This window comes from Hemiscyllium ocellatum (assembly GCF_020745735.1).
Source record: "Hemiscyllium ocellatum isolate sHemOce1 chromosome Y unlocalized genomic scaffold, sHemOce1.pat.X.cur. SUPER_Y_unloc_2, whole genome shotgun sequence".
NCBI lineage: Eukaryota > Metazoa > Chordata > Chondrichthyes > Orectolobiformes > Hemiscylliidae > Hemiscyllium > Hemiscyllium ocellatum.
The window spans coordinates 200,260-205,069 of NW_026867601.1; the positions used below are offsets into that span (position 1 = coordinate 200,260).

Consider the following 4,810-nt stretch of genomic DNA (forward strand, 5'->3'; position numbering starts at 1 on the left):
GGGCCGTGGTGCCCTTTATTGCGCATGCTTCCTGTTGCATTGCCATTTCTGACTTGTTTGGAGATGCTGGCATTGGATTCCTGCGTTTGTGAATTTAAAAGCTGCATTTCAGCCCGTTGCAGCTCATTCTCACACCGGTGTATGTCAGCTCCTGGTTTTACACTATGTGAGCAGCTGCTGGGATGAGAACCGCGTGTTCCATAGCCCTTAATTCCTTCTGACATCAAGAATTTATCAATCTCTGCCTTGAAGACATTTAGCGTCCCGGCCTCCACTGCACTCTGTGACAATGAATTCCACAGGCCCACCACTCTCTGGCTGAAGAAATGTCTCCGCATTTCTATTCTGAATTGACCCTCTCTAATTCTAATGCTGCGTCCACAGGTCCGAGTCTCAGGACTAGAAGGTGTCAGTCTCATGTTTGGATGGAAATCATATAAGGAAATGGAGTACTGGGCTAATGGTCGGATACTTGGTAGTGTGGATGAGCAGTGGGATCTTGGTGTCCATGTACACAGATCTCTGAAAATTGCCACCCAGGTAAATAGTGCTGTGAAGAGGCATATGGTGTACTGGCTTTTATTGGTAGAGGAATTGAGTTCCGGAGTCCTGAGGTCATGTTGCAGTTGTATAAGACTCTGGTGCAGCCGCATCTGGAGTATTGTGTGCAGTTTTGGTCGCCATACTATAGGAAAGATGTGAAGGTACTGGAACGGGTGCAGAAGAGGTTTACCAGGATGTTGCCTGGTATGGTAGGAAGATCGTATTAGGAAAGATTGAGGCACTTGGGGGTGATTTCTTTGGAGAAAAGAAGGTTTAGGGGTGACTTGATAGAGGTGTGCAAGATGATTAGGGGTTTAGGTAGGGTTGACCATAAGAACCTTTTTCCACGTATGGAGTCAGATATTACGAGGGGGCATAGCTTTAAATTAATGGTGGTAACTATAGGACTGATGTTAGGAGTAGATTCTTTACTCAGCGAGTCATGAGTTCATGGAATGCCCTGCCAGTAGCAGTGGTGGACTCTCCCTCTTTATGGGCATTTAAACGGGCATTGGATAAGCATATGGAGGATAGTGGGCTAGTGTAGGTTAGGTGGGCTTGGATCGGCGCAACACCGAGGGCTGAAGGACCTGCACTGTGCTGTATTTTACTATGTTCTATGTTCTATGAAACCTGAGGGCCAACTTTTATACACTAAGACCGATAAGCATATAGAATGAGCTGCCAGCGGAAGTGGTTGAGGGAGAAACATTAACAATATTTAAAAGGTATTTGGACAAATACATGCACAGGAATTGTTCAGAAGGATAAAGGGCCAAGTGCAGGGAAATAAGATTATCGTGGAAGGATAATTTGGTTGGCATGGATCAGTTTGAGCTAAAGCCCTGTCTCTGTGATGTGCAACTCTCACACTCTCGGACACAAATCAGATACCAGAAATGTTGGAGAATGCAAATTTTACTGAGTTGGGGAACTGAGGCTGATCAATATTAGTGAAGAAATGTTGCTTTGATAATTGCGGGGATGGACGGTGGATCAACCCACAGGGCCTGATAGTCTACATCCAAGCGTACTTCACAAAGTGGTTCCAGCAATAGATAATGCATTCACTGCCAGGATTGTCTACATTCTGATACAGTCCCTGCAGACTGGAGAGCAGCTGATATCACTCGAATATTAAAAAATGGAGACATTGTCTTTGTTTTCTCTATAATCCTGAAATTTCCTGCGGTAGTACCGAGTTCTACTGAGACTCTCTTCGGGCGGAGTGTGTCCCCATGATGCATCGTACAATAAACTGATTAATACTCAAGGTCTGCCTGCAGTGATTTTCTACAGCAGCGCGGGTGTTTAATTATGTAACTGCACATACATTTCTGTGTCTATTGCCATGTAAGCACATCATATTGCCATGAAACCACTTTGGGTGTCAGAGGTCACCGGCATGCTCTCGTCGTTGGAAGATGCTCACGTGTATTTCAGATAATGTGCTTTCCATGCAATGCAGCTTTCCTGCTTGATGAAGAGATGGTATACTAGCCTTCATTGTGAGAGGTTGAGTCCAGGAGCAGGGATGTGTTGTCGCCTTGGTGAGGCCACACCTCCAATATTGTATGCCGTTTTGGTCTCCTTTTCTGAGGAATGTATTATCTATCCTGTCTAGACCTGTTAAGATTTTATAAGTCTCTATGAGATTCCTTCCTCATCCGTCTGAACTCGGGAGGAAACAATCCTAACGCAGTTAATCTCTCCTCATACGTCAGCCCCACCATCCCCTGAACCAGCCGGGTAACCCTTCACTGCACTCCCTCAAGAGCAAGACCATATTATTCTTCATCATTCTTGAAGCAGATCCTTTGCCTGACTGTAGAAAATCTCACCATGCAGAAAGTAAATTCACAAGTCACATGCATCCATTCCGCACTCATGCCCGGGCACACTTGTTTGATCATTTAGGGACTCTGCATTTGAGAGGACGCAGAATGTGCGAATTTGTAACGTCACCTCCAAATCTCAGCATAGCAACTGGGATACTCTCGTCCACATCTCAATTACACCCAACATGTCTTTCACTCCTCCCTCTTCATCTTCCAGGGCTGTATAATTCCTTGCAAGCACATCTGTGCCTCTCGGTTGTCCAGACTGAAATAAAGAGTATTGTTGTGACAAGATCTGCTGTTGGAATTGCTGAGGGAACTCAGCAGGAGCGGCAGTGCCTGAGGGAGGAAACGGAATTCTCATAAAGTTCCGTAGAAATTCTGAAACGGAGTCTCTGATTCTCTCTCCACAGATGCGGCCAGACCGGATGATTTTTTGTTTTCCTGCAGTTTCTGCTTTTGCTTTTAGCTGAATGTCTATTCCATTGACCGGAATGATACACCCAGACACACCATGTACCGATATTTATATCTTTCAAAAACTGAGGCAATTGAATTCAAACAAATGCAGAACGATGCTCTTCCCTCAGCTCCACAGACAGAGGAACTCGGGAAAGCAGCGGCGTGACATGGTTCTATAGGTAAAGCTGAGTGATTGCACTTATAAACAGGCAATCCCGTTTCTTTTTGCGGTGTCTCGCTGAATTTGGTCAAGGCATTGACTGGAATAGACCATGATTCAATGTATGAAAGCACATTTCACTCGGGTGGAACCTAAACCCGCATAGTGACTGGGAATAAAACAATGGAAACTCTCAGCACAGGAACAAGAGACACTGAAGCAGACACATGAGGACAAATATCTTTTCTCTGTCAGTGAAAGGCCCTGCTTCACAAAGGGGAGACTTCGAGGTGAAGCAGTGACGGTGATAATTTCTGCTGATTATTCACCCGATGATTGCCGTTTCTGACCGAAGTCCGTGTTTAAATTACATACTGACAACCTGTCTGCACCAGCCCGGCGTTTGGGGCCAGTAGCGTAATGGACAACGCGTCTGACTTCGTATCCGAAGGTTGTAGGTTCGAGTCCTACCTGGCTCGGGGCTGTGGCGCTCTTTATTGCGCATGCTTCCTGTTGCATTGCCATTTCTGAGTTGTTTGGAGATGCTGGCATTGGATTCGTGCGTTTGTGAATTTGAAAGTTGCATTTCAGCCCGTTGCAGCTCATTCTCACACCATGTTGACAGATCTCTGAAAATTGCCACCCAGGTAAATAGTGCTGTGAAGAGGCATATGGTGTACTGGCTTTTATCGGTAGAGGAATTGAGTTCCGGAGTCCTGAGGTCATGTTGCAGTTGTATAAGACTCTGGTGCAGCCGCATCTGGAGTATTGTGTGCAGTTTTGGTCGCCATACTATAGGAAAGATGTGAAGGCACTGGAACGGGTGCAGAAGAGGTTTACCAGGATGTTGCCTGGTATGGTAGCAAGATCGTATGAAACCTGAGGGCCAACTTTTATACACTAAGACCGATAAGCGTATAGAATGAGCTGCCAGTGGAAGTGGTTGAGTGAGAAACATTTCCAGTCCCCAGAGTTCGAGTTTCTCCCGCACCGCACACCCCATTCCCACTCCCCAGACTCTGTGCATCACCCTCCCCACACCCGCAACCCACTCCCAGAGTCTGCGTGTCTCCCTCCCCCTCATACCCACACCCCTACTCCCCAGAGTCGATGTTTCTCTCTCACCCCATACCCCAAAATACACTCCTCGAATCTGTTATGCTCCCCCCTACCCGACTCACAGTAATCCCCATTGCCAGAGTCTCTTTGGCTTCACCCCCACACACACACACACACACCACAGTCACACTCCCAGAGACTGAGGGCCTCCCTCACTCCTCGCCCACATTTCCAGTTCCCAGAGTTCGAGTTTCTCCAACACCACACACCTCATTCCCACTCCCCGACTCCGTGCATCTCCCTCCCAAAAACCTCTATTCCCACTCCCAGACTCTGTGTGTCTCCTTCCTCCCACACCCCCATCCTCACTCCCAGAGTCTGTGTGTCTCCCTTCACTCCCACATTCCCATCCCCACTCCAGAGTCTGTGCGTCTCCCTCCCACCACACCTCTAACCCCACTCCCAGAGTCTGTTGTCAAAATCCCCCGACATCTCCATCCCCACTCTCAGAGTCTGTGTGTTTCTCGCCCCCATCTTTTATCCCAGAGTCCGTGTGATTCCCTCCTCCTACAGCCAACTCCCAACTCCAGTGTCTATGCATCTCTTCACCCATGCTCATCCCAACTTCCATAGTCTGTGTATCTCCCTCCCGCAACATCTCCACCCCATTGCAGAGTCTATGTGTCTCCCTCTCCCTCACACACCCAAGGTCTGTGAGTCTCCCTCCCTCCATACCCCCATCCCCACT

General features: G+C 47.6%; 1 non-coding gene across 1 annotated transcript; it reads left to right on the plus strand.

The window, feature by feature from the left end:
• The first annotated feature begins 3,409 nt into the window (after positions 1–3,409).
• On the plus strand, positions 3,410–3,482 carry trnar-ucg (transfer RNA arginine (anticodon UCG)). The gene has a single exon. It is a non-coding gene; the product is annotated as a tRNA-Arg (tRNA).
• The last annotated feature ends 1,328 nt before the right edge of the window (positions 3,483–4,810 follow it).